The sequence below is a fragment of the Nilaparvata lugens genome, chromosome 5 (genome assembly GCF_014356525.2).
Source record: "Nilaparvata lugens isolate BPH chromosome 5, ASM1435652v1, whole genome shotgun sequence".
In the NCBI taxonomy this organism is placed as follows: domain Eukaryota; kingdom Metazoa; phylum Arthropoda; class Insecta; order Hemiptera; family Delphacidae; genus Nilaparvata; species Nilaparvata lugens.
The window spans coordinates 68,406,229-68,421,228 of NC_052508.1; the positions used below are offsets into that span (position 1 = coordinate 68,406,229).

Sequence of the window (15,000 nt, forward strand, 5' to 3'; positions counted from 1 at the left end):
TTAATTAGCAATGATATTGCTATCCTTGTCTATCATCAACAAAGCAGATAGCGCTATCTCTTTCTCGCTTGCTCTGTTGCCAGATCGGCTTTCAACAATGTAGAATTATTAATTAATCAACAAAATATTTCATCTTGATTTGTTATGAAAATTCATTATGAAATTATTGAAAAATATAATTCCTTGCTTAATAAAATATAATTGATTATATTTTAAACGAGAATGAACAGTTAATATTACATCGATGAACCTGGGTATTGTCATAGCCACCTCTAATACAAGGACGCGGCCTACGATATTGCAACGTCGCAGCGCAGGCCTAGAATCTAATACATGATTGGTGAAAAAGATCAGCTGGTATTTTTTTAAATCTTTTTCACCAATCATGTATTAGATTCGAGAGAAAGATAGACCGGTCTGCGTTGAAGGAAACTGGAGAGCCAGATTTTAACTGAGTTTGATGAAGCAATTGGCGAGAGAAATATAAGGTGTATCAAAGCAAAAATAATAGAATGGCTGGGTCACATGGTAAAAACGAGTGATGAAAGAGTACCACAAAAGCTACTTAATGAAAGGATGATGGGCACCCGAAAAAGAGGAAGGCCAAGAAGAAGATGGATCAGCGATGTGGTGGAAGATCTCCGTGTGCTAGGTGTGGCGAGTAGGTATAATAAGAGGATTCTGGAACCACCAGCAATGAGCAGCCTGATTTAACCTAACCTAACCTAACCTAACCTCCCCCAAACCTAGTCTCAGTCATTTTGTCTGGGCCCACCAGCAATGAGCAGCCTAACCTAACCTAACCTAACCTAACCTCCCCCAAACCTAGTCTCAGTCATTTTGTCTCTCACCATGAGAGACAAAAACCTAGTCTTGTTTCTACAGCATACCTGTTTGATTGCAATAATGACCAATTCTGTCCTCTTGTAGATTCTCTAATCTTCTGCAATCCCCTACTTTCACTTTACCTTAATTTCCAGCATTGTGATGTTATTATACTGCTCCACTTCTTTTTGTGTGAAGGGAGTGTCTTCCAAGTTTTTCAAACATCTGACAGAAACTTAAGTGATTCTATCTAGGAAATGTATGACCATTATAGCTTGTCATACCATTGACTGTAATTACACAAATTTTCTCTTCCCTTGGTAGACAAATATTTCTTTTTGTCACTGTAAGGGATTACAAAATAACCTCTTTTTTTGAGAGTTTCGATAGCTTTGTATGCATTAATAAAAACATTTTTATGGCACCCCTTACAAAGTAAACATTTTTCAAATCATCTTCCTCCCCCAGTACACCTACATATGGGAGTTTCGCAGTATTATTCACAGTAAATGCAGTCACATTGTACACTCCACTTAGATCAAATTTAGCCAATGTGAATGGAAACATGGCTCAAGTTCCTCTCAAATTTTCTATTTTCTTCTCAAATTCTGCTAGCTGCTTATATGCTGTTCCCTAAATGACTGTGTGGCTTCAAAAAACTCAATTTTCCTTCGTTTAGATCAATTTCATCCAGTCTAGCTTACGCTTCTTGGCTGATAGCACTGTGATAGGAGACAAGGGCTGTATCTCTTTAACAGGGTATGGCAGAAGCTTACAGGTTATGTTTGCTTGTTTTCTTAAGACTTGTGGTATCAAGTTACCTGTTGCTACAAGGCCCAACTCATCTAGGTCAACAACTTTGGATATGGTAGAGAAACTGTGGTTGACTTGCAGAAATATGTCTCACCACTCTTAATATAGCACTTTTGTGAGAAACTGATATTATTTTTGTTTGATGGATCCTCAAAAATTTCTACATAATTGATAGGTAGTAAATTGAAACTGAATGCAGAAATAACATAAGAAATTATTTTATTTCTATGTTGGGGTCAGTGGGAGCTTTACTTGTACTCCAGTCAATTTCTTGGTATTGCTATTACCCCAGTAAACATACTGTAGAAGATCATTATAGACCAAACAACAACTATTTTCAAATTATCTGTCAGTTTTCTCCACATTTTAGCCAAGGACACAGAATAAATTGGAGCATTTTGGAAATAATTTCTACTATCTTTCAAAAGTGACAAGCTATCCTGAATAGGGTCAAAGGTTTTGCTATTGTCTCTATTTGTTGAACTGTAGTTATAGATTGTAGCTTCCAAACATGTAATACCATGCATTTTGGCTGCAGGAGAGGTGAAAGTTTCCCGTAATCTTGTATCTGGACAGGCAATAAAGTCTACAATATGGTTACCTAACTGCTTATTTACACCAGGGCTTGTTATTTGACATACAAACTTATTATAAATTTTCACCCTCACATTACTATTAACCCAAGTCAAGCAATCAATCCCAACAGTTTTATTGTTATCTACTATCACATTATAGTCTTTTATATTCTCCTTGAAAGCAGAAACGATGTTGTAGTTAGAAAGTCACACATCCCATTCTTGTTGAATATTCCAGCAAAGTCCTGTGTTATGTCCAAGTCTAGTAGATAGAAGTGCTCCTTCCTCAGCTGCTCCAATAATCTCGGTAGCTCTTCCATCAATGTAGCAATTGGGACGTCTGCAAGCTCCACTTTGTAAGGTATCCCTACTGGTTCCTGGTATTTTTGTTTCACCTCGTTGTAATTATCTTTGCCAAGCACTTGTAGAATCTTTTGAGACATATCACTTCCACTGTCCAATAGGTAAGGCAGCTTTGCTTTGACTCCATGTTTAGCTGACACCATATTAGAGAATTTCACCTCTCAAATATAAGTTGAATGCACCACATATATCCTTTTTTAGAACGAAGCGTCTTATCCATTGCCTCACAATCATCTAAAGCACAGATTTTCACAAGCATTATATTGTCACAAAAAGGTTCTGTAATAGGCACAAGATTTGAGTCATCCTGCACAAAACAGTTCTTCCCCAGCAGTGTAATCAATATTTCCAATGTCTGTCACAAGGTTGTCATGTACAAGTTTTCTGATAGAAGCCACAAACCAAACCGCTCATTGGTAGGCTTGATTTTATTACCACAGAGCATAGGCACATTAAACACCTTAGAAGTATCCATGTTTACTGCACCGTTGACACTATCAAACTGAACGAATGCAGATCAATGCATTGGTATTTATAGTAAGAAAGTTGAGAAATGACGTCATACAGACTTATTGAGAGAAGATTTGGATGCTGTCAAAGACTGGTCATGTGACATGAGGTGGTGGAGTGGGGGTCGTTGAAACAGCCTTCATTGAAAGCATAGCATGTGATGTTATTATACTGCTCCACTTCTTTTGTATGAAGGGAGTGTCTTCCAAGTTTTTTTTTCAAACATCTGACAGAAACTTAAGTGATTCTATTCTAGGAAATGTATGACCATTATAGCTTGTCATACCATTGACTGTAATTACACAAATTTTCTCTCCCTTGGTAGACAAATATTTCTTTTTTGTCACTGTAAGGGATTACAAAATAACCATTTTTGAGAGTTTCGATAGCTTGTATGCATTAATAAAAACATTTTATGCACCCCTTTACAAAGTAAACATTTTTCAAATCATCTTTCTCCCCCAGTACACCTACATATGGGAATTTACAGTATTATTCACAGTGATGCAGTCACATTGTACACTCCACTTAGATCAAAATTTAGCCAATGTGAATGGAATATGGCTCAAGTTTCTCTCTCAAATTTTCTATTTCTTTCTCAAATTCTGCTAGCTGCTCATGCTGTTCCCTAAATGACTGTGTGGCTTCAAGAAAAACTCAATTTTCCTCCGTTTTAGATCAATTTCATCCAGTTCTAGCTTATGCTTCTTGGTGATAGCACTGTGATAGGAGACACAAGGGCTGTATCTCTTTAACAGGGTATGGGAGAAGCTTACAGGTTTGTTTGCTCGTTTTCTTAAGACTTGTGGTATCAAGTTACCTGTTGCTATAAGGCCCAACTCATCTAGGTCAACAACTTTGGATATGGTAGAGAAACTGTGGTTGACTTGCAGAAATATGTCTCACCACTCTTAATATAGCACTTTTGTGAGAAACTAATATTATTTTTGTTTGATGGATCCTCAAAAATTTCTACATAATTGATAGGTGTAGTAAATTGAAACTGAATGCAGAAATAACATAAGAAATTATTTTATTTCTATAATACCTGCATCAGATCTAAAGAGCATCATGTCTATACAGTGGATATAAATAAAAAAGCTCTTTGTTCCAAAGATGATAAGAGAATAGTATTAGAGGATGGAATATCTACATTACCAATCGGATACAAGAATTAAAGTTAAAAAAAAATATTCTAAGAATCTCAATAAAACTTAAAGTACCCACCTTAAGAATATCAAATACCAGAATTTAGTATGGGGAATAAAAAAAATTTTTAATAGGGGAATTTTAAATAGGAAATTTTTTTATGGTTTTGGTAAGAGCAGCTGCACCTGTTCTTAGCACACCTGTCATCGCCTGTTTTGGGGAGAAAATCATGGTGGGAGGCTTCCTGCTCTCCTATTGATTGGGGAAGGAGTCATGGTGAGAGACAAAATGACTGAGACTAGGTTTGGGGGAGGTTAGGTTAGGTTAGGTTAGGTTAGGCTGCTCATTGCTGGTGGGCCCAGACAAAATGACTGAGACTAGGTTTGGGGGAGGTTAGGTTAGGTTAGGTTAGGTTAAATCAGGCTGCTCATTGCTGGTGGTTCCAGAATCCTCTTATTATACCTACTGTGGCGAACTGGCGGTAGGGAGCACAAGAGCGGGATGCATGGAGTCGTCATGTAGAGGAGGCCAAGGTCCACCCAGGACTGTAGAGCCAGATAAAGTGAGTATGTATTATATTCTAGGCCTACACTGCGACGTTGCAATATCGTTGGCCGGGGCCTTGTATTAGAAGTGGCTATGCTATCGTCTATAGAAGGCATTGACAAGACAGAAGATCGGCAACGTTGTTCTCCTATTTTTTTCTACTGCCATTATAACGTGGACCTCACTATAGTATAGAAGTTTTTTCTGATACAGGCTAACGTTGAACGGTCATTCTAATCACCAATGGAATCATTAAATAATGGTAAGAGAAAGAGATAGTGAGTATGTGGGAGTGGAGGTAGGATAGGAAGAGGATGACTGAGAGATGAAGTGAGGGAGAGAGAGAGAGAGTAGGAGGAAGTGAGAGAGTAGATGAGGATTACCATAGAAAGCAGAACACGTCCAATAGCAAAGAAATTGGAATTGATGAAGTTTGCTGGTAAAATTGCAGCATCTGATTGGCTATTCAATTCAGGACCCAACGACATTGTAACGACATCCAACGTCATCCAACGACGATTAACGTTGTAAAGTCAAAGTGCCGGTTGCACAAAAGCCGGTTGAATTTCAATCGTGATTAATTCCTCGAGAGCCAATCAGAGAAGTCTTCTTATAGAAAAGGCCTTCTCTGATTGGTTCTGGTGAAATTAATCACGGTTAAAATTTGACCGGCTTTTGTGCAACAGGGAAATAGCAGTGGAAATGATAGAAAGGCATGATGCCACTTTCCCTTTTCCACCTTCTAATGTAGTAGATATAGTGAGGTCCACGTTGTAATGGCAGTATTTGATTTACATTGGTGCTGCTATCCTTGTCTATCATTCGAAAAAGCGGATAGCGCTATTCTTTCCTAGCTCCGTATCGCTGCCAGTTCGTTTTCAACAATGTGGAAATACAATTAATTAACAAAGTTTTAAGTCTCAATCATGGAAATACATTATTCAAAAATATATTCTATTGACGAATAAAATTTAAAATTATGATCATAGCAAACAGTGTTAATATCACATCAGATATTCCGGTATAGAAGGCAGAGAATCGGCAAAATGGTTCTCCTATCTTTTCCTTCTGTCAATATAACGTTGATCTCACTATAGTTATGACTTCTGGACTTCTTGAACTGGACATCGATGTGAATAGAATAGTTTCTTGAATAGCTTAATTATGGTAATTGTATGGTGTCATATCAAGATAATGTTTCCATGGTTGCTGGGGTTCGATGGAAAGTGTCTAAATTAGAAATATTGCAACACGTAAACATTGCAAACACGAATGAACAGTTAATACCTATCACATCAGATATTCCGGTATTAGCAATCCTCTACAGAAGGCAGTGATAAGGCAGAGAATCGGCAACTAGGTTCACCCATCTTTTTCTACTGTCATTATAACGTGCACGTGACTGTAGATTTGTTTCAAGCTATCTTGGTATATCTGATTTATTAGGTTATAACAATACAATGATCGGAGAAGAAAAAACAGGCTATTGCCCAAAACATTTTCAATTTCAATTGATCATTGTTTCTTGTTAATACAATGTTGAATTCTACCTTAGATATATTTCATCCGTCAAAATTCTTTCTATCATGATTAAACCAGATATCCTCAGAATTGACACAAAATATTGAGGTAGTTCATTATATTATTTGTAAGTAGCCTACAAACAATTTGGAAACGGTGCGGAATTGGATAAGGATAAAGCTATCTGCTTTGTCCAATGATAGACAAGGATAGCGAACCAATGAGTAAACGAGTGTTCAGTAAACGAATAAGTGTTCAGTTGAGCAAGGAGTGAAGACAAGAGGATCATAATCCTAAAGAATATTCAATATCAAATGCAAAGACTAATCTAGATGTCAAACAGTGCTAAGCTCATCATTTGAACTTCGATGATTGGTCTTTAATTCCATTCCTACAACTTCTTATTCTTCCTCATCATCTCAATCATAATCATCATATTTTTCTTCTTCTTCTACTTCTTCTTCTTCTTCTTAGTTCTCTCCTTCTTCTTTTTTCTCTCAACTCGACCTCTCCTTCATTTTTGTCTTGTTCTTCTGCTTTTTCGTCATCGTCGTCTCCTTTTTTTTTTCTTCTTCTTCTTCTTCTTCTTCTCCTTTTTCCTCAGTCTCCTACTCCTTCTTCTTCATCCTATAATTCATTTTGTATCTCACAGCAAACCATCACGTTCCGATCATTCGGATTAAACCATAGTGAGGTCCACGTTATAATGGCAGTGTTTGATTAGCAATGGTATTGCTATCCTTGTCTAACATTCAACAAAGCTGATAGCGCTATCTCTTTCTCGCTTTGCTCAGTTGGCAGATCGTCTTTCAACAATGTAGGATTAATAATCAATTAACAAAATATTTCATCTCAATTATGAAAATCCATTGGGAAATTATTGAAAAATATAATTTCTCGCTTAATAAAAGATAATTGATTATTTCGAACGAGAATGAACAAATAATTAATATTACATCAATAAACCTGTTTCAGCTACCGTCTATAGAAGGCATTGACAAGACGGAGGATCGGCAACGTTGTTCTCCACTGCCATTATAACGTGGACCTCAGTATATTGGGCTGAAGAACACCCTGAAGAAGCATATTCTATTTTGACAGTTGTTCTATTGAAATAAATAGTTCAAGTTGTTATGTGTAATTAATTGAATGCCCCATGGCACAAGATATAATTATCGAACATATTTATAAAGAGTCAACAATATTAACCATATTGGATCAAATATACCGGAATAGCTAAAGTCACAGCTATACACTTTGAATGGCGCTGTTAACATGAAATTGGCAAGTCTGTGGTCCTATCATTTTCACTGACTCTATACACTACCTCCGAAAACAAAGTCATAGTGCATTCTGGTGACGTCAGCAGAGGTAGGGCTCCTACACCAATAAAAACACTAGCTGATATAGATCAGCGGAAATCAACGATTTTTTAATGGTGACGTCAGCACAGGTAGGGCTCCTACATCAATAAAAACACTTCTAGCTGATATAAATCAGCTGAAATCAACGATTTTTTATTGGTGACGTCAGCACAGGTAGGGCTCCTACACCAATAAAAACACTAGCTGATATAGATCAGCTTAATCAACGATTTTTTATTGGTGTAAGAGCCCTACCTTCGCTGACGTCACCCGAATGCACTACGGCTTGTTTACGGAGGTAGTGCTCTATAACGAGAATTTCACCATAGTGGGAGATACCTGGTGAATTCTATTCCGCCTATAGTGGCGAGCGACCTCGCTTGGTGTGAACGGTCTAATTCGTTTATGTGTTGAAAAAGCTCGGCCACCCACTAAACGGATGTGTCACAAAACACTAGTGATTAGGTTCTGTGACGCACACCGCACTACTTGCCTTCTTTCTTCAGAGGAGAAAAAGAAGTAGTAGTAGAAGAAGAAGAAGAAGAAGAAAGGAAGAAGAAGAAGAGAAGAAGAAGAACACAGGAGAAAGAAGAAGAAGAAGAAGAAGAAGAAGAAGAAGAAGAAGACGAAGGAGAAGAAGGAGAAGAAGTAAACAGGAGAACGAAGAAGAAGAAGAAGAAGAAGAAGAAGAAGAAGAAAAAGGAGAAGAGAAGAATGAAGCAGAAGAAGACGAAGAAGAAGAAAGAAGAAGAAGAATAAGAGAAGAATAAGGACGAAGGATAGAAGTAAAAGGAGAACGAAGAAGAAGAAGAAGAAGAAGAAGAAGAAGAAGAAGACGAAGGAGAAGAAGGAGAAGAAGTAAACAGGAGAACGAAGAAGAAGAAGAAGAAGAAGAAGAAGAAGAAGAAGAAGAAGAAGAAGAAAAGTGAAACAACAAGAAAAACAACATCAACCATTACACTTTCTTCTTATTGTTCAAGCACTATAACTCATAGGACTTCATCTATTATTTTAGTGATTTATAGACATTGTACAGTATTTGCAAACTCTATGCACTTGAAGAATGCATTTATGATAATGATTCATATTCAATAGTAGAATTTACATTTCAATGTCAGTTGAAATGATAGGGAGGCATTGTTTGGTAACACTATTCCTTCTTCTACCGTCTTCTATGATGGTATAGTGGGGTCCACGTTATAATGGCAGTGTTTGATTAGGAATGGTATTGCTATCCTTGTCTATCATTCTACAAAGCGAATAGCGCTATATCTTTCTCCCTTTGCTCTGTTGCAAAAATGACTTTCAACAATGTAGAATTGATAATTAATTAATAAAATAGTTCATATCAATATATGGAAATTCATTATAGAATTATTGAAAAATATAGTTTCTTGCTTAATAAAATATAATGATTATTTTAAACGAGAATGAACAGTTAATATTACATCAATAAACCTGTGTCAACTACCGTCTATAGAAGGCATTGACAAGACAGAAGATCGGCAACGTTTTTCTCCCATCTTTCTCCACTGCCATTATATCGTGGACCTCACTATAGATGGCTGTGATTCAAATTAATCCGGTAAATTCTATACAATATTGATTGTTCATTCTTGTAGATGATCTTATATTTTATCCACCACGAAAATATATTTTTCCTACAGATACCCTGAAAAAGTGACCATTTGTGCACTGATTGCAGCTGCAAAGAATCACTTTCCGCACAGTGCGCAAAGTGAGTACTTTGCGTACTCCAGATTTGCAGCATGACAACGCAAAATAGTTAGTAGGTTATATGGAGCACCAGTGCAGCAAAATCAAAATTAAGTTGTAACAGTGACTGCTGTGGCTGCTATAGTGAGCAGAGGTGCACGAAGCACAACGCGCTAATTATTCATTATATTATATTTAACCAAGGAAAGCGACAGCACAGTGCCACCACAGCACACACCACACAGCCGCCCCCCGCCATTCAAACACTACTACATTATTCAGGCAATTTTACCATAATTACCCACTTTTCATATTCAATGGTAACTGTAGGAAAAATTTAATGTGAAATACGTGCGCAAAGTTCGTTTGCTGCACTCAAAAAACCATTCCGCCCTCGCCTACGGCTCGGGCGTAAACGTTTCTTTCGATGCAGCAAACTGTCACTTTGCGCACTAGTTGCACAAATAACTATTTCTTAAAGCAAAATTTCTCAATTGTGGTAGAATATTAGAATATTTTAGTCCTTGTTATATTTCTACACAACCTTCAAACGATTTGATTGATTGATTGAGTACTTTATTTATGTTGATTACAATATATATACTGGCCTATACACTTATATAAAATTGCTAACAATACAGAAAAATATAGATGAATTTACATAATATAGACAAAGAAAATAATTATTAAACTGTATATGATACGAAAAAATCAATTTGTAATAACTAAAGATAATATTGTTATGCATCTACATAAATTAGCGGAGCTTTGGACATATCAATGTCCATTCTTCGGAAAGAATATTCAAAATATCCTTCCCACTAACTCTCTACCAAAACGTTATTTCATCAATCCACTGAGGATTTATTTATAAATGGGAATATTGTAAAAGTTTTAATTAATATGAATATTCAAGAGGAATAAAAACAGAAAATTAATAAAGTAAAATAATATTATATAGGTAATAAGATCACGGAGTTGGAAAAGGATAGAGCTATCAGCTGTGTCTAATGGCAGACGAGGATAGCAAACCAATGTTAATTAGATATTAACTGTATTTAATTTATATTAAATTAACCAATTAAATACTGTAATTATCAAAATACTGACTTTAAAACGCGAATCTCATCATAGTATCTTGCCTTCACCTATTTCACCGTGCTAGTAAAATATGTATTCTGAAATATCAATAATATGAGAGAATAGAGACGTTTTCAGCCATTGTTGAAGATTTAGGCCTTATTGTCTTACGGAAAACTTGCATATGTGTAACGATAGCTAGACTCACGTTTATAGTCCTATTGAAAATGATTGTATCGCAAGGTTGCCAAATCTCTTTCTCCATAGTGGAAAGCTGTATTTCAAGTTATCCCAGTATATCTGATCTAATATTAATTATTGATTCTTGTTAATACAGTAATGATCAGTTTCATCTCAGATATAATAATTGTATTAACCAAAAAATATAAGCATAGAGAAACCATAGTGTAAGTAGATATCCCATGGTATAGGGAATTTATGTCGCAACTTTTACTGTTATCTCAAGCCGGTTACTGTCGATTATTGTAAATTTTTACTGTTTTGTTGGGGTGATAGTGTATGAACGGCACAATTTGAGCAGCATCACACAGCTGCATAGGAAAGAACTACGTGAATTATTTGCTTGGGATAACAGTAAACGTTGCGACATAAACGCCCTATACCATGGGATATCTACTTATGCTATCGTTTCTCTATGATATAAGTTACATCTTTAATGATTTGATCGTCTAACCAACTTTCATAATACTTCGAGAAGTTTTTATAATTCGATAGTCTAATCACCTTTCATAATATTTCAAAAATAATATTATTTTGGTAGCTCATTATACTTGTTCATAGCTTACAAACGATTTAGCAACGTTGTAGGATTGAAAAGGATAGAGCTATTTGCTATGTATTAAAACAGACAAGGATAACCAATGTTAATCAAGTGCTTACTTTATAACGTGGATTCAACTCAAATTTGATGGAGTGTTCATTTTTGAGTCAAAACATAGTGGAGCGGCGAAGGTATATAGTGAGGTCCACGTTATAATGGCAATGGAGAAAGATAGGAGAACAACGCTGCCGATCCTCTGTCTTGTCAAAGCCTTCTTCAGACGGTATCTGATACAGATTTATTGATGTAATATTAACTGTTCATTCTCATTTAAAATAATCAATTATATTTTATAAGGCAATTAAAATTATATTTTTCAATAATTTCATAATGAATTTTCATAATTTAGATGAAATATTTTGTTGAACAATTCTACGTTGCTAAAAGACGATCTGGCAACAGAGCAAAGCGAGAAAGAGATAGCGCTATCCGCTTTGTCAAATGATAGACAAGGATAGCAATACAATTGCTAATCAAACACTGCCATTATAACGTGGACCTCACTATATCTCATGCATCAAACCTCACGGAATATGCGAAAAGCAAGTTTCCACTTGTAGCGTCATCTCAGATGAAAGCTTGTCTACCTTTGCCACTCCACTAAGTTTTGATCCTATCAAGTGAGCTAATCCATATCTAGTTGGTTTTGTATCAAATCAGTTCTGTTTCAAATTAGTTATGTATCAAATCAGTTCTGTATCAAATTAGTGCTGTATCAAATCAGTTCTGTATCAAATTAGTTCTGTATCAAAGTTTAGTTCTGTATCAAATTGGTTCAGTTTCACATTAATTCTGTATCAAATCAGTTCTGTATCAAATTAGTTGACCGAGCGAAGTGAGGTCTAAGATTCAAGTCGACGGTTTGGCATTGCTCTTAATGTTTAAATGTTTATATGTTGTGCATTTACGGCGAAACGCGGTAATAGATTTTCATGAAATTTCATAGGTATGTTCCTTTTTTTAATTGCGTGTCGACGTATATACAAGGTTTTTGGAAATTTTGCATTCCAAGAATAATATAAAAGGGCAAAGGAGCCTCCTTCATACGCCAATATTAGAGTAAAAATCAGAAATTATTCATCATAAATCAGCTGACAAGTGATTACACAGATGTGTCTATTGCTGTATTTCCATGAGGTCTACAGTTTCAATCAGGTACTTGTGGAAGAGAATACTGTGTGAGGTCTACTGTTCACAGAACTACTAGTTATGTATAAAATCACCTCAGTTTCACATTAGCTCTGTATCAAATTAGTTCAGTTTCACATAAGTTTTGTATCAAATTAGTTCAGTTTCACAATAGTTCTGTATCAATTACCTGATCGACTAGGGTGAAATCGTGATTGGCAGCAAGCTGTCTTGCCAGATGGAGACCACCTTTGATGTGTGCCACCCAAGTCTCCTGCTCAGCTGTCAATGACGTCACCTCTGCCTTTTGTGCATGCGTTGCCGACAATGACAATGATGTCACCAACATTAACACAATTCTGGAAACACACAACATACATTACAACACACATTAAAAATAAAAAAAAACATAAAAAATTAATGAAGTGAATAACATGACCTATTTTCTTGAAATATAACTATTGTAGTGGGATTCATGTTCTAAAGTCAGCATCTGATAAATCTTTGATTGCTAAATGGAATTATGGAAGAGTATTGGAAATTAATATTCTGCAGAATGGTAGTTGCAGTAGAATTTTGAGCAGTGGGGCGGGGCTTAGAGTCGAACGTTGGCTTTGTTTGTAGACAATTGATAGTTTCCATTGTTAGTTTTGTAAGCAAGTTGTGGAACGGCAACCGGGTGACAGTTTTCAAATCAGCAGTGATCATGTTATTTTGTTCTTTCCTTTTACAAGATATTATTTCATTGGTTCAATTCCAGTTGAATTGATACTATTGACTAGGATCCGTTGAGAGATTCTGCTCACTTTTTCCTACTAGTCTATAAACGTCTGAAGGCTTCCAGAGCATTTTTACTGGTTCTTTCTATCATGGTACAACACAATCGGATGTTTCATTTATTTGCAAAAATTACAACATGGAAACTGATCAGTGAAGTGGAAACCTTAACCACATTTTGAAAATAACATAGTCGATAATGTACTAAAGTCATTGAAAAAAGTGCAAGGAAGAGGAATATCATCCTTAAATAAAAACACAATTATGTTGTCAAATTCTACACTGGACGACTGGTCCAGTTAACTTGAAAATGTGACCGGTGTGGTCACGAAACCATGGTCGTGTACCAAATTAAACAATGTAGAATTTGACAACATAATTATATTTTATCTAATAATGGAACGGTTCTACAATAATGACAATTACTCAGTCGAATATCATCCATTGGACATTGAAACAAATAAAAAATATAAGTAAGCAATTGACTCTCGCTCAAGATTCTATAGTGGAATTCAAGTTATGAAGTGATCATCTATTTTCCTATTCATGTTTATAATTACACGATACCTCTATCTTTCTCTAGCTCCACACTGTTGCCAAATCGCTTGTTAACTATTAAGAAATAAAATAAACTGTTGTACCAAAATATTCAATCATGAAAATGATTCAAATAATCAAATAATGAAAGGATATAACTTATATTTTCCTGGTGAATATTCAAGATAAATTGAATATTATCAATGATAATCAACAATAAATAATATTGGATCAGATACACCGGAATGACAAGGATCACAGCTATCTGTGTACTATAGAAGGCGGTGGTCAAAGAAAACTGGCAACTATGTATTCCTTTCATTTCCACTGACGGTATAACATCAATCGCACTTGTAGAATATATTCTAATTCAATTCATTCTTGATGGTCATGAGAATTTTACACAAATACATGGACATCGTCAGGTACATAAGAGTCAGGTACAAATCACAATACAATCAATGTCATATATAATTAGTGTGGTCCACGTTATAATGGCAGTGGAGAAAGATAGGAGAACAACGTTGCCCGATCCTCTGTCTTGTCAATGCCTTCTATGGAGGGTAACTGATACCGGTTTATTGATGTAATATTAACTGTTCATTCTTGTTTAAAATAATCAATTATATTCTATCAAGCAAGAAATTATATTTTTATTATTTTTCAATGATTTCATAATGATTTTTCATGTTCAAGATTGAATATTTTGTTAAATAATTATTTTTCTACATTGTTGAAAGTGTTATTATTGATCAGTTTCGTCTCAAATATGATAATTTGTATTCACCAAAACATATGAGTTACATATTTAATGATTTGCAAGTCTAATAAGCTTTCATAATACTTCGAGAATTTTTTATGTTTTGATAGTCTAATTAACTTTCATAATATTTCGGGAAATTTTTGATTCGATGGTCTAATCACCTTTCATAATATTTCGAGGAATAATATTATTTTGGTAGCTCAATTATAACTGATCCTAGCTTACAAACGATTTAGCAACGTTGTGGGATTGGAAAAGGATAGAGCTTTTTGCTATGTATTATGTCAGACAAGGATAACCAACGTTGATCAGATGCTGAATTTATAACGTGGATTCTACTAAAATTTGATTAGTGTTCATTTGAGTCGAAACATAGTGGAGCGGCGAAGGTATATAATGAGGTCCACGTTATAATGGCAGTGGAGAAAGATAGGAACAACGTTGCCGATCCTCTGTCTTGACAATGCCTTCTATGGAGGGTAACTGATACCG

At 35.5% G+C, this 15,000-nt stretch overlaps 1 protein-coding gene and 1 long non-coding RNA gene across 5 annotated transcripts in view; both read right to left on the bottom strand.

The window, feature by feature from the left end:
• Positions 1-15,000, bottom strand: part of LOC111062959 — a 94,373-nt gene that overhangs the window by 9,044 nt on the left and 70,329 nt on the right. The gene's annotated exons all lie outside the window — the stretch shown is intronic.
• The window catches only part of LOC120351497, a 12,586-nt gene continuing 10,211 nt past the window's right edge, over positions 12,626-15,000 (bottom strand). Inside the window, exon 3 of the long non-coding RNA XR_005571429.1 lies at positions 12,626-12,790. This is a non-coding gene — a long non-coding RNA (uncharacterized LOC120351497). The remainder of the gene's footprint in view (positions 12,791-15,000) is intronic.